This window comes from Chiloscyllium plagiosum, unplaced genomic scaffold (genome assembly GCF_037043375.1).
Source record: "Chiloscyllium plagiosum isolate Xiang-an unplaced genomic scaffold, Cpla_swu_hap1 HiC_scaffold_1, whole genome shotgun sequence".
Lineage (NCBI taxonomy): Eukaryota > Metazoa > Chordata > Chondrichthyes > Orectolobiformes > Hemiscylliidae > Chiloscyllium > Chiloscyllium plagiosum.
In genome coordinates this window covers 119,689,522-119,715,257 of record NW_028270139.1, presented here as the reverse complement: position 1 = coordinate 119,715,257, position 25,736 = coordinate 119,689,522, and the positions used below count along the sequence as shown (strand labels likewise).

The 25,736-nt window shown below is 41.2% G+C and overlaps 1 protein-coding gene across 6 annotated transcripts in view; it reads right to left on the bottom strand.

The window, feature by feature from the left end:
- Positions 1–25,736, bottom strand: part of LOC122543507 (ciliary neurotrophic factor receptor subunit alpha-like) — a 386,379-nt gene that overhangs the window by 189,253 nt on the left and 171,390 nt on the right. The gene's annotated exons all lie outside the window — the stretch shown is intronic.

Here is a 25,736-nt window from a genome sequence, read left to right as displayed (position 1 = left end):
GGGTTTGGAGGGATATGGGCCAGGTGCTGGCAGGTGGGACTAGATTGGGTTGGGATATCTAGTTGGCATGGACGAGTTGGACCGATGAGTCTGTTTCCGTGCTATACACCTCTATGACTTAGAAGCATATTGCCATTCCTTGTTGCTGAATCAAAATTCTGGAATTCCTTCTCTAATGGTATTGTGGGTCAATCCACAGCAGGTCAACTCCAGGAGTTCAAGAAAGCAGCTCACCACCACCTTCTCAAGAGCAACTAGGGATGGGCAATAAATACTAGCCAGCCAGCGATGCCCACATGCCAGAAATGAATGTAATTTTTTTTAGATGTCCTTTAGGAAGGAAAACTTATCTGATCTGACCTATTTTGTAATTCCAACCAGGCAGCAACATGGTTGTCTCCTAACTGCCCTCTGGACAATTTGGAATGGGCGATATATGCTGGTCTTTCCAGTCATACTCTCACCTCGTGAATGAAAATACAAAGTGGTCTCACTAATGTCTTGTATAACTGATGCATAAACCTCACTTTTTTAAATTCAATCCCCTCTCAAAGAGCAACAGTCTTTTAGCTTTCCTAATTACTTTTTGTAATGGCAGATTAGCCTTTGAGGTTCATACACAAGAACATCCAGATTCTTCTGCATCTCAGATCTCTGTAATTTCTAACCATTCCACTTTATTATTCTTCTTATCAAAATAGACAATTTCACAATTTCGCCACATTGTACTCCACTTCATAGATCTTTGTTCACTTATCTGACCTATGCACATCCCTTTGTAACCTCCTTATGTCCTCTTCACAACTTACCTCCCTATCCACATTTGTATCATCATGTGGAAGTGCCGGTGTTGGACATGGGTGGACAAAGTTAAAAGTCACATGATACCAGGTTATAGTCCAACATGTTTCTTTGGAAGCACTCTCTTTCGGAGTGTTGCTCCTTTGTCAGGTAGCTAGTGGAATAGGATCATAGGACACAGAATTTATAGCAAAAGATCATAGTATCATGCTACTGATGCAATATATTGAACAAACCTAGATTGCTGTTAAATCTGTCATTTAGAATGGGTTGCAATGATTTACATATTAATGAATCAAAAACTGCAACTCATTCTAAAAGATGAAAGACTTAACAGCAATCTAGGTTTGTTCAATATATCGTGTCAGTGTATGACAATATGATCTTTTGCTATAAGTTCTGTGCCCTATGATCCTACGCCAGTAGCTACCTAACAAAAGAGTAGCGCTCCGAAAGTTTGCACTTCCAAATAAATCTGTTAGATTTTTAACCTGGTGTGGTGTGATTTTTTACATTTGTATCATTAGCAAATTTGGCTACCATTTCTTCCATTCCTTCATCTAAGTTATTTATATAAATTGTAAACAGTTGAGGCCCCAACACTGATTCTTGAGGGACACCACTCTCTGGAGAGCCAACAAGAAGTTGTACTTCTAGGTTTTCTGTTAGCTAGCCCATCTTCAATCCATACCAATATACTACCATGGACAGCAAAGCTTATATTTTACACAGTAACCTTTAATGTACCTTAATAAGTGCCTCCCAAAAATCCAAGGACAGCCCATTCACAGATCCCCATTTTCCAGTATGTGTGACTTCTTCCAGGAAGTTCAATACATTGGGTAAATATGATTTCCATTACTCAAAATGATGTTGACTTCCTAATTACCTTGAATTTTTCTAAGCGTATTGGTAATAACTTTCATAGCCTAATAGGTAATCTCTTTAATAACAGCTTCTAACATCTTCATTATGATAAATGTTAAACTGACAGGCCTATAGTAATCTGTTTGCTGTGTTCCTCCTGCTTAGATAAAATAAGTTACATATATTACTTTGCAATCTAATGAAATCCTCCCTGATGGGAACCTTGGACCCTCAAAAACAATTAACTATCTCACCAGCTACTTAAGACCCCAGGGAGGAAGTCCATTAGGACAAGGAACTACAGCTCCAACTCAGTAACGTTTCCCTGTTGATTGTAATTTTCATGAGTTCTTTCCTCCTATTTCCTAATTTAAAGCTATTTCTGGGTTGTGACTCGGATGTTTTACAGTGAGAACCAAAGCAAATTACCTGTTCAATTCATCTGCTGGCTCCTCATTTTCCATTATTAATTCCCCAGACTGACTTTCTATAAGACCAATGCTCACAACCTTTTTTAATAGTCTATAGAAATCCTAACTGCTTTCATATTTTTATCCAGATTTATTTTGTGATCTGGCTTTTCCCACTTTGTTAAATTTTGAGTCATTCTTTGTTTTTTTTTAATGCCTGTCCAAATCACTGACCTGCCCCCATTTTTGCATAATTTTATGTTTCTCTATGAGCTTTTCTTTTAGTTAATCCGGGATGGTGAATTGTCCCTTTGCAAGTACTCTCCCTGTTTGGAAACCATTTATTCTGTATTTTCTGAAATATCCCCTGAATGTCTGTTACTGCATTTCTAGTGACCTATAGTTTAATATAATTTGCCAATTTACTCTGTTTTCAAGTTCTCATAATTGCCCTTATTTAAGGTTAAAATAATTGCCTTGTGTACACTCCTCTCTACCGTAAACTGAATAGAAAAATGCCTGTTATGTTACAGTCACTGCTACCTATGGGTGGCTTTGCTATGAGATTATTAATGAATCCTATCTTGTAGCACGAACCTGATTTAATGTAGCCTGCTCCCTGATCTGTCCCAGATCATGTTTTTTTTTAAAATAAACTATTCTGAAAACACTTTACGAACTCCTCACTTCCTTGGACAACTGATATTCTCGTCTAAATGTAAACTAAAATCCCCCATGATCCCCCTTTGTGAAAACCTCCCATTATTTATCGTTTTATACTCCATCATATTGTTAATGTTAAGGAGTCTGCATACCACTAACACAAGTGACTTTATCATTTCTCACAATCTAAAACACTCTACCTTCCTGCTTTCCTAAACTTGGGTCATCTCCCTATAGTGGTAATGCCATCACTAATACCTTGGATTCCAGAACCTCTATCACTAATTTACAGAGCCAACCTCCACCATTTTCTCGCTTGCACTGTTTTTCCAGCCTCCTGTCCTTCCTAAACGTCATGCATCTTTCAATATTCAAGTCCCAATCTGTATCATTCTGCAGCCATGTCTCTGTAATTGCTATGTCTTAAGTATTTATTTGTATTTACAATATCACTTTTTCTACTTTCTTTTGATTGTCATATAAATTCACATGTGCAGCCTTTTGTTTTATCCTATTATTTGTAAACTGCAAGCTTATCTGTTGATTTACGCTTAAATTTGTACTTTCTAGCCTTTCCTGACAGTCTGTTTATAATTTCTCATATGAATATCTTTCTTTCTTACCTGGCTTTGCTCTTTGATTTACCACATCTTCCCATTTTTATCTCTTCCCCCATCCCCCATCTCCAGTAATTGAAGTAAAATGTTCTCTACTTCCCTCAGTTATGCAACTCACTAAAACACTGACCCAGGATGTTTCCGACATCACAATGGTATAGACACCACGTTCCTTAGCAACAAACCAGAACCCACTTTTACCACATCAGAAGTTAGTACTACTGCCTCACAGCGCCAGGGACTCGGGTTTGATCCCAGCCTCTGGTGACTGTCTGTGTGGAGTTCTCCCCATGTCTGCGAAGGCTTGCTCCAGTTTCCTTCCACAGTCCAAAGATATGCAAGCTAGGTGGATTGGCCATGCTAAATTGCCCATAGTGACCAGGGATATGCAGGCCAGGTGGACTAACAATGGAAAATTCAGGGTGGGGAGAGAGTGTAGGTGGGTGTGAATGGGATGCTCTTCGAAGGGTTAGCATGGAGTCGATTGGGCTGAATGGCCTGCTTCCACACTGTAGGGATTCTATGTCTCTGTTTTTGAACTACGCATTGATTTCTCCGATGTTATTTGCCCTATGCCACTTTGCATGTAACTCAGAGAATAATGCCAAGATCATATCCTTTGAGGTTCTCCTTCTTAATTCGGTGACTAAGTCTTCATGCTGACTATGCAAAACATCTTTCCTTGGTCTGTCGCAAGTTCCTCTGTGGCCCTGAATGTACATCCTGAACTCCGCCACTGTGGAGGCGACATACTCTTCGGGGTTCTTATTCTTTGTTACAGAGAACAGTGAAGTTTTGAGGTGTGCCTGAAGTCCACTTACACTGACCGTCCCCAGATGGGACAGAGGGCCCAGCTAACTGTCAGTCCTTAGTGAGTTAAATGACTGCATCGAAGCCGTTCAGAGCTGGGGCGTGCTCCATCAACCTGTTCAGTGGTGGACGAAAAACCCTGCCATTCATTTAAATCTGCAACTTTACAAATGTTGACTATTGTGTATGGATTTAAAGGGAAATAATGAACAAGCAGAATACAGGCACTGAAATAAACTGTTGTACTTTTTCAAAGCTGAAAGCAAGGGCTGAGGAGCTGGTTCAGTGACAGCGTGCATCTCAGGTCTCAGGCCATGCTGTTCGCCAGCTCCTGTGAAGATGGTGGCTGTTAACTCAAGTTGTTTCAGAGAAGTATCCTAAGGAGCTACCGCCAGATTAAGCACTGTAAAGGGGCGGGTTTGTGCAGAGTGGAGGAGGTCAAGCTGGCATGGGAAGTGCGAAGCTAATGTGGCAGTGAGAGAGGTCCTCGATGTCGGTGGCAGTCATCCTGAGCAGCAGTGAGAGTGGAAACGTGCAGCCTGGAACGGCCAGCGGGGAGAGTGAGAGCAGGCAGCCCGGAGCAGGGAGAGTGGGAGCAGGCAGCCCGGAGCAAGGAGAGTGGGAGCAGGCAGCCCGGAGCAGGGAGAGTGAGAGCAGGCAGCCCGGAGCAGGGAGAGTGGGAGCAGGCAGCCCGGAGCAGGGAGAGTGAGAGCAGGCAGCCCGGAGCAGGGAGAGTGGGAGCAGGCAGCCCGGAGCAGGCAGCCCGGAGCAGGGAGAGTGGGAGCAGGCAGCCCGGAGCAGGGAGAGTGGGAGCAGGCAGCCCGGAGCAAGGAGAGTGGGAGCAGGCAGCCCGGAGCAGGGAGAGTGGGAGCAGGCAGCCCGGAGCAGGGAGAGTGGGAGCAGGCAGCCTGGAGCAGGGAGAGTGGGAGCAGGCAGCCCGGAGCAGGGAGAGTGGGAGCAGGCAGCCCGGAGCAGGGAGAGTGGGAGCAGGCAGCCCGGAGCAGGCAGCCCGGAGCAGAGAGAGTGGGAGCAGGCAGCCCGGAGCAGGGAGAGTGGGAGCAGGCAGCCCAGAGCAGGGAGAGTGGGAGCAGGCAGCCCGGAGCAGGCAGCCCGGAGCAGAGAGAGTGGGAGCAGGCAGCCCGGAGCAGAGAGAGCGAGAGCAGGCAGCCCGGAGCAAGGAGAGTGGGAGCAGGCAGCCCGGAGCAGAGAGAGTGGGAGCAGGCAGCCCGGAGCAGAGAGAGTGGGAGCCAGTGGTGAGAGCAAGAGCAGGAATAGGCTGCAAGGCAGTGAGGACAGGGAGCAGGGGGTGGGGGGGGGGGGGGGGGTGACTGGTGGGGGCAAAGATGAGCTTGAAGCAGGGGAGGTTGACCCCAGAGTGGGGAGAGTGAGTCCATCACAGCCAGGCACAGCGGTGTCGATCATTTAACTGTGTTTCTTTGTCTCTACTTTTTAATAAGAAAGCCTGTAATGTTTAACATTTCAATCTTGTCTCTTTATTTTTCTGCTTTGTAACTAAGAATCTGTACCTAGGTATCTTCATACATTATACAGTGCTTTAAGTGGTGACCTGGACTTCACTCATGTGAGCACATGCACAATAAACCAAATTCTAATTCTATTACAAGGCAACAATCTAACTGATGGTTGCAGATGATATTCTGCACCAGTAGATCAAAGTTCAAGTAGTACCTAACAAGCACCTCAACCACACAAATAGATTACAAATTTAAAATCACTCCAGGGTATCTGTTATTTCTTAGAACTACACTGTGAATTTTCAAACTAAGATCAGTGCATGAACTTGCTCACTGCCAGCAATTACAGTGCAGGACTGACAGGCATTCTTAGCCTCACTTTCAACTACCAGTTCAAATAAAAACTCCACTGGCTAAATGGCTCTCAACAGTTTGGACCATTTTGTTCAGTCTGCTCTCCAAACTGTGCTTCTCCACAACTTTGTGGAGAAGACTACAGACTCAATGGGCAAAACGTCATGGGAGAATTCATCAGCATTTCATCAGCTGGGAGAATGGGGGACGGAGATCATTTCCATTGTAATATCTCTGCCCAATCAAGTCCAGGGCAGGGTGGCTTCTGCATGGCCTTGCTGCTAGGCATTTGAAGAAACTCACAAGTAGGCAATTCTGGGCCTTATTCTATCACTGCCAGTATTGAACCAGCTTCCATCGGGAGAGATGTCACACAGGGAGCTAACTCCATCAGCTTGCTTTCTGTTTGGAAACTCCCAAGGGCATGAACTTCAATGCACTATATATATACTGAATCATAGAATCCATACAGTGCAGAAAGAGGCAATTCAGATTACAGATTTGGTCAGTGGGTGTTTTGTTGCATTTACATTATCGATCTTGGGAGAACACACATTAATCCATTTTGATTTAAATTTATAAGAGAGCATGTTTATGTTCCTTCTTTAACAATAACAGCATTGAAAATGGTTAAAATGTACCTTCTCAAAAATAGATTATGTTGAACTCAGTTGTGAAATGAAGAAAAGGAGGAAAAGATATTACGATCATCTGTCACCATCCATAAGCGACTTCAATCACCCTTTGAAAACAAATCTTCTTCCACGCCATCCCCTACATTGTGTAAGTTGCATTTTCTTATGATCTAATGACAAGGTGCATTAAAAGCATCCCATGATTCCACACTGAGATCATGCACAGTATCAAGCGGGGCAGCAGACATTATTTCCACCTCAACATCGCCCACTGATCCCATTCCGAATGAACACGATGGTTGAAGTCCTTGTTAAGGAACCCATCCAAAGGTTGAACTACAAAAGTTGGACAACTTGGCTTAACTGTATTTTTAGTTTTGAACATTATCATTGTCATGACAACAAATTAGAACTAGAATTATTTTCAAATATATTGAACTTTTGGACAAGATTTTTAAGAGAAAAAAATGAATGCAAGCAATACAGAGTTGAAAAGTTAACCTCCAGGAATGGAATTTGCTGCCTGCTGAATGAGTCCCTGGGTGAACCCCTGGAATGTTGCAACGTGTGGGGTTCCATTATCTACTTCCTGTTTTGATGGTACTTTTAGTTTTGGGCATCTTTTTACCATTCCTGCACTAACTTTTCATTAACACTGAATTCCTTGCTGCAGCGCATTGATCAACATTATGACTCTTAACTTGGAAACTGGCTTCCTACTTTCATTCATTTTGTTGGAAGAATAAAATTTCTTCTCAGGATTCACTAAAGTGTAGTCTGTTCCACATAGGCATGGCTTAAACTTTGGCAGATCTGCTTGGTAATACAGCTCAAATCATTTGATGCATTATGCCCAGTTATAAAAGTATTGGTAAGTAAAATATTATCGCTTGGGGCGAAAAATTGATGCTTATTGCTAATGGGAGTAACAGAATGTCACTCCAAGTGAGAGGGGAGAAGGACTTATATTCTGAGAATATATAAAAACACGATTTTTGGGGCCTGGAAAAGTGGGGTCATCTTACGCCCCGAGCTGATTACTAGAGCATGATCCACGATACTAACATCATTGTGTTAATAGAGAACATAAAACTCATTTCTTACAAGCACTTGGAACTATACCAGAAAGCATAAAAAATACACACGTAAAAAATGGAAACAATCCTCTAGCATTCTAGTCTTTCAGCAGCACTCCCCTGCCAACCTAATTCTGTACATCTGGCCAGTGTCACTGGGCCAGACACTATTATTTAATTTTGATTATGATGTTTACTGTTTTCTCCATATTTACAAGGGCATCATAACAATTTGTTTGGAAGAATGGACATTGATAAGGAAATCAGACTCATAATCCTATGAACACTAAGTGAGGGAGGATAATCTGATAAATTATTTGATCAATTCATTCATTATTCTTTTCTTTCAGCTGCCAGGCATAATCAAAAAAATATAAATCATCTTGGTTGCCAACAAAAAAAAACAATGTTCTCTTTTGTTGAATATAGCTCAGTCCTACACCATGGCTGAAATGCTGCCAACCATGCACTTGATTGTGAATTGGCAGCCTGTGGTCAGCACGTTTCATTGAAATATGGGCAAGAGATCAAAATCAAAACAATCGACTTGTGCTCAGATCTTTGGAGACATCCATGCAATGCTCATCGGGGTGCAGATAAAGGAAACTGATCCCAACTGGAATTCTGATGCAGCAACAGAAATGCAGTGAACCATATCGCTTTCCATTCACTCTCAGAGACTCAAAATTCCTCGTTCAGAGGGATACAGCACTTGCTTATATAATCTGGCTTTCAGATCAAAATCTTTTAAATTACTCTGGCTTTTATTCCTCAATTTTCTTTTACCGTTGATCTATCTGGGTCTACTTTCTGCCACTTGCAATCTGAAAGATTATGTTTCACCAAGAAATTATGTTCATTCCAGATTCTTGCAAAGCGTGTGATTAAATTGGCTGATGGGCAAATACTCAAAACTGCATTTTTATAAACATTCTAATCTAAATATAAAGAGGCCTTAATTTTGATGGTCCCCAAAAGCAAGCCAGGATTGTGCTATGGGATTTGCCAGTATCCATGGCTTCTGATGTAAACAGTGCCTTAGCTTTGAGCTGCCTGCTAGTTCTATGATTGTAGTTTGTGATCGGCCCTCGCCATGCTGTGGAACAACTGTACATTTCCACATGGCATCAATAACTGAAGCTCGCATTAGGTAAATTCAGCCTGTACTAATTAAAGCCAATTAAAACGAGCTACTATTACATAAAGAAGAAGTATAATATGGTGTTGCAGGAGCTGGAAATCATTCCACAGCCGATTCTGAGCTTGTAACACACCCAAAGGCATGATATTAGAAAGGGTGGGTTCTCAGTTTTTATTGATACTGCACTCAAAGCCTTGACTGAGGTGATGTGGAGAAGGGGTAATCCCTATCTACAGGCAGGAGGTTCTGCAGACAATATCACAGAAAGCAGTGGGGCCAAATAGCCATGGGCATTAATGCCAGGTAGGAAGCTACAAAGATCTGCTTGAGACATCACAGTAGGTTTAATGGCTCTACATGTGGTCAAGGTCAGTGAATGCATCTCAAAGTGCCATATCCCACCAAACTGATTCACACTCAATTCAGACAATGCTTGGTGCACCACATTCCCCCGACCCAGCAACAATCTCTTACATTCATAGCTTCAGCTTAATGTCTTCCAGTTATTCAATCATGATAACCACAGCAGACAAACAGATTACACAACACTCCCAGACGGTCTTCCCTCTCATTTGTAAGACAAGGTCACATACAACTGGCAGCAAGGGGCAAACCAAACAGGGGAAAGGCACTCCTCTCCTTGCTGCCTGAGAGCTGTCATTACTGATGTGCTATGGTCTGCAGCAGCTAAACGGGAATAGGGCAGGCACAACCATACACAAGATGGAAACTAGGAGGGATTAATTGATGTTTATATGCTATATGACATTTTCCCAGCCTTTCCTCAAGATGCAGTTACAATGCAAAGTATTTCTGAGAAATTTCCATATAGCCTATAATGAATTGAACTCAAGTATCACTGCAGATCAAAATTAATAATTGAGTAATCAGGACTGCTCTGACACTTACCCTGTCAATAAAGAAATGTCCTTCTCTCCTGATAGAAATTTATACATGTGTGTGGAACAGTGTGGAAATGAAAGACCTAGTGCCTTATCACCACCTAATAAAAATCTACAAAGTGACAAAAAACTAAACATAATCTCCTTGGCGGCTTAGTTTATCCTTTAGTACTACATTTGAAGTTTTATATTAGCTTTAAAATATTGCACTCAAAAGGGAAAGTTCTCCATTTATTCGAAAACCAATATCATGGTTTAAGAGAAGACTACAGGAGCTCTGTTTTTGTCAGCTTGGCTGATTCAGCAAGTTGAGGAATCAATCCCAGTGTATTCTGAGCAAATCACTTGGACTGGTAATTTGGTGTAGTATCAAGGGACTTATGCAAATAGACGTTTGTCTTTTGGATAAGACAAAAGTCCAATCTAATTGTTTAGCTCTGTGAAAATTAAGGTCATATTTGAAGGCAGTCACTTCAGTATTCTGGCTTTTAGAACTCCCTCCAGCAACACCACCAATTAAGTTTAATTTATATTGTGGAACTATGTGTGCAAAATGGCTATCATATTTGGCTACGAAACAGTTTGCACATTTCAGTTGCAATTTATAAGTTGGAAAGTGAATTAAAACGGAGATCATTACACATAGAACATAGAGTATAGCACAGAACAGGCCCTTTGGCCCACGATGTTGTGCCGAGATTTAATCCTAATGTAAAATATAGTACCTTAACTTACGCACCCCTCAACTCATTGCTATCCATGTGCATCTGGCAGTCACTTAAATGTCCCCAGTGACTCTGCTTCCACCACCACAGCTAACCAGAATTCCAAAAATAAACACATCGACTTAGATCTTATCTACCTTCCCTTGAAAAAAAGAACTAGAAATAGAATCACCCACCTTAAGAATCCAAGACCTATAAATAAAGAGGCAGCACATACCACCAGTGCTTCACCAGAGACTTTCACTGATGATGTTACTTGGTCATGATGAGGAAATGTCTGAAAACAAACCTTCCAGCTCAGCCAGCTAACTTACATATTTAAATTTCTTTCATCTTGCAACACATGGTGGTAGCTGGAGTTAACCGCAGGGATTCAGACAGGCCTACAAGTCCTGGACTCCATGGCGAAGGTGATGATAGCTAATACTGAGACTTGCATTGCTGCAGCCACAGCCAGCAGAGGGCTGAGCACATCAAAGATGACATCATCCTTACACCTAATCCTCCTGTTCACATGCCAGTACTCCCCTGTCATTCCAAAATTGCTAAAGCACACTCTTGCACACAAGAATGTTGTAAAGAGTTCAGAGGAAGGTATTAATGGGAAAGCCCACAGCTACCTGTTGATGGCTGTGCACAATGAAGTATGTGAAGAAATCTTCCATTCAGGCAAATAACATGGGGCCATTATTGGATATGCTTTTTATGCAAGGAAAAGGAATATTTATTGAAAGCAAAAGGCTGATTAATCATCATCAATCAATGAGAGTAATTTTTTTATAAACATGGTTTGGAATGTTAATTTTTTATTCAGATCTATTTTTGCACTGAGACCAAGCAGATGCTGTGATGGACAGTGACACAGGGAAGGTACGGTGTGGGACTGTTGATGAGCAGGGAATTCAGTTTATAGTTATTGAAAATGCACTCAGATGAGTTGTTCACAGCCAGTCTGGGTAGAGAAAGGGCTTTCAAGATGACCCTTCCTCTTCCTCCTCAATGTTTTGTTTGAGAGTAGACGGCAAGTGCTGCCCTCTAATGAAGGTGAAGCTGCACAGCATGCAGACCACCATGAATCTTTGACACCCATTCTTTCAAGTACTGTGAGATCCATCCAGGGTGGTCCAGTCTCTGGAGGCAATGTTTAGCAAGCCAATGTTATCACATTTCAGGAGGTAGGGTGAGGAGAGGACATACTTTCACACATTGTGCACACAATGTGTCACAAAACAACAGATGCCTTTGGCATCCAGTGTTTATGAGGTGGTTGAAGTATAGCTGGCACAGAATGAAAGCTCCATGATTGTTGCCAGGGTACTGGGCATGATTCTCGGTCACATAGAACATAGAACATAGAAAAGTACAGCACAGAACAGGCCTTTTGGCCCACGATGTTGTGTCAAAGATTAATCCTAATGTAAAATAAAAAAACTTAACCTGCACACCTCTCAATTCACTGCTGTTCATGTGCATGTCCAGCAGTCGCTTAAACGTCCCTAATGACTCTGCTTCCTCCACCACCGGTAGCAATGCATTCCATGCATTCTCAACTCTCTGCATAAAGTACCTTCCTCTGACCTTCCCTCTATACCTTTCTCCTAATATCTTAAAACTATGACCCCTATTGCTAGTCAATCCTGCCCTGGGGAAAAATCTCTGGCTATTGATTGTATCCACGCCTCTCATTATCTTGTATATCTCGATCAGGTCACCTCTCTTCCTCTTTCTCTCCAGAGAGCAAAGTCCAAGCCTAGTCAGCCTCTCTTCATAAGGCAAGCCCTCCAGTCCAGGCAGCATCCTGGTAAACCTTCTTTGCATCCTCTCCAAAGCCTCTGTATCTTTTCTATAGTAGGGTGACCAGAAATGGATACAATATTCCAAGTGTGGTCTCACCAGGGACTTGTAGCGGTGTAGCAAAACCTCGCGGCTCTTAAACTCGATTCCCCTGTTAATGAAAGCCAAATCACCATATGCTTTCTTAACAACCCTATCCACTTGGGTGGCAACTTTGAGGGATCTATGTACTTGCACACCCAGATCCCTCTGTTCCTCCACACTGCCAAGAACCCTGTCTTTAATCCTATATTCAGCATTCGAGTTCAACCTTCCAAAATGCATCACTTTGCATTATCCAGGTTGAACTCCATCTGCCATTTCTCAGCCCAGCTCTGCATCCTGTCTATGTCGCGCTGCAGCCTGTAGTAGCCCTCTATACTATCAACGACACCTCTAACCTTTGTGTCATCTGCAGATTTACTAACCCACCCCTCAACCTCCTCATCCAAGTCATTTATAAAAACTACAAAGAGCAGAGGCCCAAGAACAGGGTCCTGCAGGACCCCACTCAACACTGACCTCCAGGCAGAAAACCTCCCATCTACAATCATTGTCTGCCTTCTGTCAGCCAGCCAATTCTGAATCTAGATAGCCAAATCTCCCTGTATCCCACCCTTCCTGACTTTATGAATGAGCCTACCAGAGGAACCCTATCAAATGCCTTGTTGAAGTCCACATACACCACATTCACTGCTCGACCATCGTCGACCTATCTTGACACCTCCTCAAAGAACTCAATAAGATTTGTGAAGCATGGCCTGCCCCTCACAAAGCCATGCTGACTGCCTTTAATCACACTACATACTAAAACAATACTTTGTACTTTACAGAAACGATGCATCATTAAAAATAAATAATTTGATTATTGTTTCTGGTGCTAACTAGAATTGTAATATAATTCAATAAAATGCTTCTTGCTTTGATTCAGGTGTTATCTGACTACATCAACAGCCTAAGAAATTCACATTTTGCAATCTTAGACTTTGCGTTACATCTCACACATGGAATATTTCTGATCCCCAAATAGTTTTGTGGTTATACAAATCCTGCACAGTTCAGTTTATGCCTGACCCCGATGCACAAAAACATAAATTGCAGTTCAACCCAGAAAATTTTAAGCAGCAGTCAAGAATTTGTTTTCTTTCGTCTAATTGAGCAGATCTTTGTTTTAGAAACAGCAACGTAATTTAGATTTATCAACTGGCTTGTGTTTGGTTTTCACAGAATATGATTAAGTAGAACCATTCTGCACAAGAAGCAATGGAAGTATAATGGATCTTGAATGAACACAAGGGAACACTTGCTAGTAGACCTCTTCAGTCTCTTACGTCCTTCTGTCCAGATTACAGTCATCATTAAATTTGCAAGTATATGTTCCCTTGTACTTTTGATGATAGAAAGCAAATACTGACCAAACATTATAGATATTTATAACACATCCATCCAGACATCATTCTTTATCCTGCACACTGCTATCCACCCATTGCTAGCTATTCTTTGTTAAAAAAATCTTCCAATTCACTTTACTAGTTACTTTGTGTGTAACACAATCCTATCCTTTAGGCAGAAGTTATGCAATGTAAGTTGAGCTTTAGATGCATTTCTATATCAATTTCAGGTCAGTTGTAGCTTGATGATGTACTTTAACCTAAATAAATTTCTACAACAGAACAAGTTATTTTATTACTTACAACAGGATTAAATTATACAAAAAATGAACAGGAAATTGGTGTTTTAAAATCTATAACATTAAGACAGCTGCTAGCTTCAGGGAATTCTCTGCTCTCAGGTCCAGCCAATTGGTGCCTTTTAAAGTTTCAGCTGGAAACTGCAGGACTGAATATTCCCCTACCCAGATGTCAAGGGTAGGTTTATGTAGCTTTGTTCATGTTACAATTTCATTTTAAATCAACACGCTACTGCTAAACATACTCATCAATGAAATTAAAAAAACATTAATAATGCATTCCTGCTCTCTCCTGCAAATTTGCTTCTTCTATTTGCACAGCCTTAACTTTCATTTAGATTATTCCTAAGCAATAGATCAGGCTTCAACTGTGCTATAATTTTTGTTCTTTATATATGATGAAATATATAAATTACTCAGTAAATTTTCTAAAATTGGTCTAATGCATTAAGTGCAGAGGCAGGCAACTTCAGGGTTGATTAACTCCTACCCTTCCAGTGAGAAAACTTGATGTTTCAAGAACCAGTTATGACATTAATAAACTGAATAGCAAGCTTTTCATACTATTAAGCTTCATCAGTGATGAGTCTGTGAATATAATGTTAGGGCATTACAGGTAGCTGCAATAAATGTCCGCAACATTGGGAGAGTGTTGCTGAACAAAGAGACCTTGGGGTGCAGCTTCACAGTTCCTTGAAAGTAGAGTCACAGATAGACAGGTTAGTGAAGGCAGCATTTGGAAGACTTGCCTTCATTGGTCAGTGCATTGAGTATGGGAGTTGGGAGGTTATGTTACAGCTGTACAGGGCATTGGTTAGGCCACTTTTGGAATAATGTGTGCAATTCTGATACTGTTAAACTTGAAAGGATTCAGAAAAGATTTACAAGGATGTTAACAGGGTTGGAGGGTTTGAGCTATTAGGGAGAGGCTGCATAGGCTGGGGCTACGTTCCTTGGAGCGCCGGAAGCTGAGAACTGACCTGAATGAGGTTTATAAAATCCTGAGGGGCATGGATAGGAGGAATAGACAAGGTGTTTTTTCCAGTGCAGGGAAGCCTAAAACTAGACAGCATAGATTTAAGATGAGAGGGGAAAGATTTAAAAGGGACCTAAGGGGCAACTTTTTCACACACAGGGTGGTGCATGTATAGAGTTGTCAGAGGAAGTGGTGGAGACTGGTACAATTATGACATTTAAAAGGCAACTGGATGGGGTATGAATAGGAAGGGTTTAGAGGGATATGGGCCAAATGATGGCAAATGGGACCAGATTAATTTAGGATATCTGATTGGCATGGATGAGTTGGACCGAAGGTTTGTTTCCATGCTGCAGAACTCTATTACTTTATCTACGCCTAGTTTGTGGTGTGAGGGATAAAGTAAGCATCATCATATGAGGTTAAGCATCCTGCTGGAGATAACTCGCATAAAGGCTGAAATGTCAAGTAAGGGAGTGGACTTTCTTTTAAGGGGACCATGGAGGGAGAGAGACATCAGTGGCAAGGGAAGTATGCTGGCTTTTAGTAGCCAGCACTCCACACCCCCACCCCACCAACTCCTGCTCCCCTCAGTTTGGGGCACACAGTGCGCCCCCCCCCCCACTCCCTCCCCCTCCCCGATCCCTCCACCCAGCAGGCATGGTCTCCTGTTTTTCCCATCAGGAAATCAGCCACTTTTATGGAACCTTTAACAGTTTTGAATTGGTGGCAGACTGAGAGGTTGCCTTTGGACCTTCTCACCCAGAACTTAGCTACCGAGGAGGCAAGTGTCTCTCTGGGTTCAATTCGCCCAATTGTGGACCCTTCTCACTACCTCTCTTGCAATCTCCAGGGAAATGAAAATTGTACCTTAAAGAGTACTTTTCAGTTTCATCTAGAAACAATCTCATTTTCATAAAATACAAAACTCTCTCCCATGCCATTTGTCTCAGTTCAGAGTTGATTCTATCTTCACTTGACAGACAAGATTTCAGTCTTTGCATAGCTTCCTTGATGGTAATCATGAGCATTATTTGCTCATTATTTTTCCCCCTCCCTCAATTTTCAGGGGCAGTGGACCAATTGTAACATTGCTGCAACAGATTTTGACAAATAACACAGATGAAGAATTGAAATTAAATTTGTTTTGTTCAACGTTGACTTTTGACACTTCTGGAGATCCTCAGCTGTGCAAATCTTTCAAACTGTTACTCCAATAGAACATAGAAAAATACAGCGCAGTACAGGCTCTTTGGCCCTCGATGTTGCGCCGATCCAAGCCCACCTAACATACACTAGCCTACTATCCTCCATATGCCTATTCAATGCCCGTTTAAATGCCCATAAAGAGGGAGAGTCCACCACTGCTACTGGCAGGGCATTCCATGAACTCACGACTCGCTGAGTAAAGAATCTACCCCTAACATCTGCCCTAAGAATGTCAAATCCAAACCTACAATTTTTGCTTAATAGAAAAATGATAAGTAAATCTTTCCTCTTTCAAAGAACCTGTGAATGTGAACTGTGTTGCTGGAGTTACCCGCTTCTGACATGTTTAAATTTGATGGAATTAATTACAGCAGAAGAGGTCTCTGTCCTCAAAGCAACATACTGATGCAGAAGGAGGGACAGCAGAAACAAAATCTAACAGTTCCAGTTCCAGACACTCCTCCATTTACAACTAATTAATGCCAACTTCAATCCGTAGAAAATAACAATTAATCATCTAATCAGGAAATGGTTGAGTTTAAAGGCTCTTCAATGTCCCCAAGCCTTGACTGGATTGATTAGAAAAGTCTCTTCTCTGTTGTGCTGCTTAATAAAGAATTCTGTAAATTGTATTTCAGCAATTTCAAGTAAAGCCGATTTTTCTTCACAAGCTACTGTCCCGTAGCCTATATCTGAGGATTCTCGGTGCCTTTCTCATACATCCTTATCATGGAAGCAGAATAACACAGGAGGAAGGGGAAAAAGGCTAAGACCACACCAGTGCAGAAGGTAGCCAATTAGGAATGACTCCATCATTATAATACACAGTTCACAATACTACATTAGTGAGGTACTAGGAGAGATCTGATTGATGATTCAGTGAAGTGAGTGCTCACAAACATTCAATAAAATACAATCATACCTCTCAACACTACACCTCATTACACAAAGTGAATTTTATTGTGTGCACATACATAATTGCTCTTTTCACTGATGCTCCTGATCCTAATGCCTTTGTGCTCTTCTGTAACACTTCATGGTTTTGCTGGTCAGGAATGGTTTCCTTGACTCAGTGTGAACAAAGGTAGCTCTTAACTCTGGTCTGGAGAATGTGGACAGAGATTGGGTTGATTTTTGTGTTGGTCCCAGAATCATTTTCCTATCACCATGATCTAGGTAGTACTCCATAGTTGAGCTCTTCTGAGAGATTTCATTTCATCATAGCCTCTAAGAAGACCCATGTGAGTACAATGGCCTTATACCAGAACCTTTTTAAAGCTGGATACTAAAGAACAAATGAATAAGCTTTAAAAACAAATTAGACATAGATGTTTTGCATAGAAAATAGGCTGCCCTGGTAAATTAATAGGACATCTAGAACTCAGAGAGAGAGCTGCCACTTTGTTCAAGTGACATGGTGCATTGGGTCTCTGAAATTCTGACCCAAATATCCTCTACTGCTGGTTCCCAATCACTATTAAGAAGACATCCAAGCTAAATCCCTGGAAATGGTCTGTTCTTCCTTTGGTCACCTTTGCCATCCTGTGTAAGATCATTGGTATTCACATAGCATTGCCAATTCCATATTAAGCAGCAAAAGATTCTTTTTAACAGCAAAAGATTTTATACAGTGCTACTACACCCTCTAAACTCTTCCCTCTAGCAGGTTCTAAGAGTTGCACGACCTACCCAATTGTCCCTGACTTTGATATTTTAAAAAGAATGCTGGGAAGCGGTGAGGTGGGGACAGTGTGGGCAGGGGAGGTGCACCCACCTCTGATCTTAAATGCCCCTGAAGGACTACTTACAGTTCTCACCCTACCCCCTCAACAATAGCTTAATTGCTTGTCATGTAGATAAGCCATCAACCAAGGGGCTAGGTCGTCCTTCACAGGACTCCTAGATCAATTAGAGTCATCCCTTCCCTGCTCCAACTGGCCAGGCTCAACCTCTCTTCTAATCAATCCAGCCACCCCTCTCAACCTCTCATTTAAACTTCCAAATACAGACTTACCTGGGCTCCTTGGTGTGATGGACAACCAGCAAGTTCTAATAGGACTACAGAGCTGCTGCTAAGGCAGGACTCCCTCCCAAGACACAAGTAGAAATCTCACCATGCTACTCCCACCAATAAATAACTAAGATATTGTTCTAACAATACAAAGTTTTTCATCCCCACCCCAATCTTCAAGCTTTCCTCAGGCACTGTAGTCTGGATTTCCAATATGTGCACACCTTCTTGTGTGTTATGTGGCTGAGCCCTTAACTGATTATGGCATCGATGCCAAAATATCATGGCTGGCAGAAAGCCTGCTTGTGAAATCTCTGATGTTGCAACAACATGCCAAGAATTTCAGACCCTGTGATTTCATACTTCATTATGATATTTTATGATGTTTTATCAAGAACATGCACAAGTCTTTTCTGTTAATAATAGTCATTTCACGACTCTTTGCATCAAAGTAATAACAGACATTCCTGAGTCTATAAGTTAACAAAAATAAAGTCAGAAGCCTCTGGAAAGCCAATTAAGTAGAAAACTCTCGTAAATTGTAATATTACACATGACTTCTTGCCTTCTGTACATAATGGCATGCAGCATAGTTAAACAGGAAAAAAACACAGAATCCGACCACATCAATATCTTGAAGAAACAGAGTCTCATAAAATTCAGTATTTGCTGTTGGGGAGAAAAGAAAGAGAACATTGTGGTTTTCAAGAACTCACGAGCGGTACAATTTTTATGTTCTAATGTCAGGATAGGACCACTGCTGTAATGATTGGGATTACGGCCATCTGGAGGATTTGTATAACAAACCACATGCAAACAAAAAAGGGAGAGAAAAAGAGATGTATCATGCAGTTACAATGGAAAGATGAAAGTATTAAATGCAAGAAACACATCCCCAAAGCACTGAACTCATGCCTGCTATCTTTTTCATCCAGCTTCGAGTGTCCCTAACTTGGATAGGTGCGACAAACAATTGAATATACTTATGTTGCAGCCAGTTGCGAGAGTGTCTCTGCTATAAGTGATGGGGAATCCAGCGGAGAATGGGAGGCATTTTTCTGCACTCCTTGTAATGCGTGGGGTGATCCCATCAACCTTCCCCAGCCTTGAGCACCAGCTTTCCCTTCCCGAGTTCCCTTAGATTTTATGATAATGGAGACAAGCTTTTTAAACTGTTTGCCTTGACATCCAGCAGCCCATGTGGCTGCCTCTAAAACCTTTCAGCGTGGGCTAGCTTGATGGCAACCTACACCCATCCATTCCCTGCACTAAAAGTCACGCTTTCAAAGCCATGAAACCCCTCTCCCCAAGCAAAGAACCTGGAGGAAGAGTGTGGCATCACCCTTACTGGAAGCAGGGATTTGAACACATGGATTCAATTGTAATTGGTGGGAGTCTTTGGGTTTGCAATGAGTATTAGTTGATACTATCTCTGGAAACATAAATAGAGAAGTCAATGAAGGCAAAGAAGAGTCATAGACACACCTAATGAAGGTGAGGGTAGGAAGGAAATTGGAAACAAAGTAAATAAAACTTCTGGTTTATAGCGAGTGTAAGAGGTAGCACTGATATAGTCAGTGAATTAGTTAAGGAGAAGAGAGATGTGGCCTGAGCAGTATTTCCATTCATTTTCCTTCCAACTGCATAGGGCTCTGATGTCTAGAACCAGAAGTCAGTGCTACAATCACCATGCCAAAACTAATCATCATGCTTGGAAGCTTGGAGTGGCTGCATGCACACGTGCAGATTACAGGAAAGCTTGCTGATTGGGACCGCTTTCTATTCACTCATGAAATGTGGGCATTGCTAGCTGGGCCAGTATTTTATTGCTTACTCCTAATTGCCCTCGAGAAGGAGGTGGCAAGATATGGCTTAATGCGCTGCAGTCCATTTGATGAAGACCACAATGTCGTTATGAAGGGAATTCCAGGATTTTGACAACACTGAAGGGACAGCAATATATGTAATTATAGATAGAGTATCCCTATAGTGTGGAAGCAGGCCTTTTGACCCAACAAGTCCACACTGACCGTCCGAAGAATAACCCAACCAGACCCATTCCCCTACCTTATTATCTTATATTTACCCCTGACTAATGCACCTAACCTACACATCCCTAAATACTATGGGCAATTTAGCATGGCCAATTCACACAATCTGCACATCTTTGTATTGTGGGAGGAAACTGGAGCACTGGAGAAATGGAGAAAACTCATACAGACACAGGGAGAACGTGCAAACTCCACAGTCAGTCGCCCAAGGTGAGAATCGAATCTGGGTGTGCAGCGCTGTGAGGCAACAGTGCTAACCACTGAGCCAGAATGGTGAGTGGCTTGGAAACAAACTTGCAAATGACGGCTTTTCTGTGTATCAGCTACTTCAATACTGGTAAAAGTAGAAGGTCAACATGTAACTTCCATCATCTGGTTTTAATGAGTTCTGTCCTTCCCATTTTAAGGTTGATGCAAGAAGGCATACCCGACTCCCACTTGGGTCATTCTGTATAATGACAAAATGACAACTGTATATTTGTCTCACATTCTTTTTTCTTTCTCTACTTTTTCTTCCTCTCATTCCCATTTGTCTGGATTATTCAGCATCCTGTCTTTAATGCAATGGATATTCAATAATACAAAGAATGCACAGAATTTATGAAGTTCCCCAATTAAACCTATACAACTTTAATAAGCATCAGTCACTGGTGGTATGAATTCTATGAAATCTTAACTCAATATGTTCATTACCCATAAGTATATAGAAATCACCGTGAATGTGAACTTACACATTGCCTTTCATGATACAGTGTTACTGTTATTAATTCAGAGGGTAATATTTTTAATTTGAATACTGAGCTTTCTCATCTGCTTGGCGACCCTGCAGCCCCCTGGACTCAAAATCGAGTTCAATTAATTTAGGACCTGAACTCCCCCATGTCCTAGCCCTCTATTACACACACCAGGCCCTGTTATCACATAGCTTGCCAATAGGCTACCTATTGTTAGCCACTAACCATCTTCATGAACAGCTATTCATCCTCCAGCCAAATCATCATCAACTCCTTTGTCTGTCTAACTGTACTTGTGTCTCTTTGTGCTCTATCCCTACCTATCATTTAAATATTACCCCCTAACCCTTTCTATCTTCTGCACATAAACGGCACATAAATTTTCCTAGCTACCATCAGTTCTGAGGAAGGGTCATCAGATCCAAACTGTTAATCATAGAATCCCTACAGTATGGAAACAGGCCATTTGGCCAACAAGTCCACATCCACCCTCCGAAGAGTAACTCAACCAGATCCATTCCCCTATTGTATTACTCTACATTTACCCCAACTAATACAATTAACGTACACACCTTAAGAAGACATACGGTGTGTTAGCTTTTATTGCTAGAAGGATTGAGTTTTGGAGCCACAAAGTCATGTTGCAGCTGTACAAAACTCTGGTGCGGCCACACTTGGAGTATTGCATACAGTTCTGGTCACCACATTATAGGAAGGATGTGGAAGTTTTCGAAAGGGTTCAGAGGAGATTTACTAGGATGTTGCCTGGTATGGAGGGAAGGTCTTATGAGTAAAGGTTGAGGGACTTGAGGCTGTTTTCATTAGAGAGAATAAGATTGAGACGTGACTTAGTTGAGATATACAAGATAATCAGAGAGTTAGATAGGGTGGATAGTGAGAGCCTTTTCCCTTGGATGCTGATGGCTAAAATGAGGGAGCATGGCTTTAAATTGAGAGATGATAGATACAGGACAGATGTCAGAGAAAGTTTCCTTACTCACAAAGTAGTAGGTACGTGGAATGCACTGCCTGCAACAGTAGTAGACTCACCAACTTTAAGGGCATTTAAATGGTCATTGGATAAACACATGGATGAAAACAGAATAGTGCAGGATAAACGGGCTTCGGATTGGTTTCATAGGTCAGAGCAACATCAAGAGCCAAAGGGCCTGTACTGTTCTATCCGTGAACACTACAGGCAATTTAGAATGGCCAATTCACTTAAACCAATTGTGGGAGGAAACCCATATAGACATGGGCAGTATGTGCAAGCTCCACTCGGACAGTCACCCAAGGCTGGAATTGAACCCAGGTCTCTGGCAGCAGTGCTAGCCACTGAGCCACCGTGCCAACCACTTTGATTTCTCTTCACAGATGCTGCCAGACCTGCTGAGCTTTTCCAGCAACTTCTGTTTTTGTTTCTCATCTAAGGTTATTATACACCAGTTTTGTATTAATGCTGACTAAATCAAGAATAAGTGCCCTACAGTTTACAACCTCTTAAATCTTTAGCTTGAAGTCATCAAACAGCTATGATCAAATGTACCTTTTCATCTTAGTTGTTGTTTTTGACTTTGGTATTGTCCTGGAATATGGTCCTTGGCTCTTCATCAAAGTTGCTCAATAAACCAAAAACTGTGTGTTGTTAAAAAATTGGCTTCTGACAGGATAATCTTGGGACTTAATGTTTTAAGTCAATTCTTCTCAAGTATTATCTACTTATCCAGAGTTTGCGTGTACTAAGATGAATTAAAAGAAAGAATTTCCTGTTGCACAATTTCTTGTAGTTAGATAATTACAATGGAAAATTTCCCAAAATACAAACAGTTTCATACTATTACCACTTTTAATTAACTGGATTTGGTAGACTCAAAAGAGCAGAAGCCATGCTTCATGCAGAACTTGATTCTTGTTCTCAGTTCAAGTTGTGGTAACAGGACTTATGGAGACAAAAAGCTATCAATTTACTAAGAAAACACAAACAAAATGTTTCAGCCAACAGAAAAGAATATGAAAGTTCAGACATACAATGGGATCCTATTTCATTTTTCATTCATTTCTCAGTAACATTTATTTAAAGTCTATTTGCTTAAGTGTATTGGGTTTATGTGTAAATGGACGTGTCTGCAGTTTAATTTTCTTGCTTAGGGGTGATACCTGTCAAGGTTGAAACTTTGTATGTTTGAAGTACAAATTTATCAGATAACAAAGACGGTTTAGCAAACTGCTCAGATGCAGTTAATATGTCTTTTTTGGTTATGTTCTATCACCCTGCTTCCATCCATGGTATAGAACAGTTGCAGGCAAGAAAAAAAAGACCATCTATCTAATACCAAATATTTTCTTGTATCCATTCCAAGAGTGTCTGAGCAATGCTAGAACAGCATTACTGGGATGGGTGTAGTCTTCAAGTTTTCAACTGAATGGATCTTCAATAAAGCTTTTGAGAAAAAAAGGCTTTTGGTGACAGATTTGACACTAAGAGTCCCACTTGGAGTCAGAGGAAATGACAATAACAAGAAAACTAATTAATAAAGAATTAAATGATGGAGCTATCAACTCTATAACTAATGGGCTTGCAGCAACTTCCATCATCAGATAACTTTCAGCTGGACCAATAGCTATGTGGTAGTTATTGCTTCTATTCAAAACTGAACCACATTTCTCTTCCAGTGTCAAAGTCTGCCACAGGAGCAGTACTTAAATTCAGACATATAGAGTCATAGAGATGTACAACACGGAAACGAACCCTTCAGTCCAACTCATCCATGCCAATCAGATATCCTAAATTAATCTAGTCCCATTAGCCAGCACTTGACCAGATCCTTCTAAATCCTTCCTATTCGTATACCCATCCAGATACCTTTTAAATGTTGTAATTGTATCAGCCTCCACCATTTCCTCTGACAGCTCATTCCATACATGCACTACCTTTTGCGAGAAAATGTTGTCCCTTTGGTCCTTTTTATATCTTTCTCCTCTCATCCTAAACCTATGCCTTCTAGTTCTGGACTTCCCCAACCCAGGGAAAGACTTTGTATATTTATTTTATCCATGCCCCTCATGATTTTATAAACCTCCATAAGGTCCCCCCACACCCACTGAAGCTCCAGGGAAAACAGCCACAACCTATTCAGCCTCTCTGTATAGCTCAAATCCTCCAACTCTGGTAATATCCTTATAAATCTTTTCTGAACCCTTTGAAGTTTCACAGTAACCTTCCTGTGGGAGGAAAACCAGAAATGAACGCAGTATTCCAAAAATGGCCTAACCAATGTCCTGGATAACCGTAACATGATTTCCCAACTCCTGTACTCAATGCTCTGGCCAAAAAAGGAAAGAATATTAAATGCCTCCTTCACGATCTTATCTAATTGTGACTCTACTTTCAAGAAATTACAAACCTGCACTCCAAAATTTCTTTGTTCAGCAACACTCCCTAGGACCTTACTATTAAGTGTACAAAGTCCTGCCCTGATTTGCCTTTCCAAAATGCAGCACCTCACATTTATCTAAAATGGAACAGAGTGAATCCAATTCTGATTGTAATACAACAGTAGTCTTAAAAAAGGTGCATTTCTTTCCCCCAAGCTGGTCAGGAACTCTCAAGTCAAAAGAAAGACAGTGATTTTCTTTCAGCTTGCTATAAATCTACTGGAACATTTTTTTCTTAAGCATGTATCTTTCCCTTTTCAAAACAAACTGGCTTTTCTCTTTAACTGCTTGTGCCCTCATTACTCTTACTTTCCTTTCCCCTTATTCCGAATACTGTTTTCTGTTGTTGCTCTTTAAAGGACCCTGCAACAAGGAATGCTACAGAAATGCAAGTCATTGTCGTACATTGTCAAGAGGGTTTGCCTGACTTGCATGTCAGCTCATCCCAGTGGTAGTATTTCATTGCGGAACGAAAACAAATCACGACTCCAAACCTCACCTTGAGTTTTAAGCAAGCAATGTAGGTTGCCACTCCAATCAAATACTGAAGGACAATTGCCGTAATGGGACAGGTAATTTTACACAACTTATGGCCATCAAATGTTATGTAACTTTCAGATGGTGTAAATCATGTCCCCCTTGCAGCTAACCACACCGCCCATAACCACTGCAGTCCCCTACCTTTGCAGAAACACACACACACACTTTAGTAATCACAGAATCCTAGATTGTTTGTGGATACTATACTTTAGTTTATTCCAAGCAATTGATTATTTAATTTTTAATGTTAGAATTAGCCTTATTCTCTATTTTGTTTCTAGCAGTCTATTCTTATGTTTTCTATCCTCTTTTGTTTTTCTTATTTTAGCAGTGCAGATTTACCTCTAGTTGGGAACTAACTTGATTCTAACTCTTTAAATGAAGTATAGGCAGAAAATTACTTCAATTGTTGAAACTTAAAATATAAACAGGCTGGAAATATGCAGGTCTCTCAGTAGATGAAGACAGAAAAGATAGATCAATGTTTCAGGTGCAGACCCTTTAGTTCTGACAAGGCGTCTATAGCCAAAACACTAACCTGATTTTTCTTTTTATGGATACTGATGGGCCTGTTGGGCATGTCTGGTATGCATTACTGTTTCAGTCTTTAAACAATAAAAGCTCGGTAACCCCAAAGCTGCTGAACAATTCCGACAGTTAAAGCTCTGTCTTTAACGTTGACACAAGCTCAGGAATCCACCGTCATTCGAAAGGAAAGTCTAAAGCTTCATTTGCTTTCAATAAAATTTAAACATTTCATCTTTCAGAGTACATAGGATTC